Below are 350 nucleotides of genomic sequence, written 5' to 3'. Positions count from 1 at the left end.
ATTCTCTGTGTGTATGTGCTGTACATGTGGAAGAATTGACAATAAAGCAGACTTGACTTGACTTGACTTGACATTATTATATGGAAGAATTATTATAAGGGCTTTAACAAAAATTCAAGCCACATATTGCATGCACCTTTTGGAATGCATCCATTTTAAATGCATTATTGTGCACACAATTTTTTCTTGTTTTTACAAACTGAAGGACAAATCAAAATGACTGTCTAATGTTGATGACTACAGATAATGATTTTGAATTGAGCTTGAAAACATGAATGGACGTTTACAACGAATTCATTTCCATAATGTCACAACTACTAAAAGATATTCAATGAGAAAAAAAAAATAAA

The sequence above is a fragment of the Sinocyclocheilus anshuiensis genome, unplaced genomic scaffold (assembly GCF_001515605.1).
Source record: "Sinocyclocheilus anshuiensis isolate Anshui unplaced genomic scaffold, SAMN03320099.WGS_v1.1 scaffold1744, whole genome shotgun sequence".
Classification (NCBI taxonomy): Eukaryota; Metazoa; Chordata; class Actinopteri; order Cypriniformes; family Cyprinidae; genus Sinocyclocheilus; species Sinocyclocheilus anshuiensis.
The sequence above is the reverse complement of the archived record's forward strand: the minus strand, read 5'-3'. Positions refer to the sequence as shown.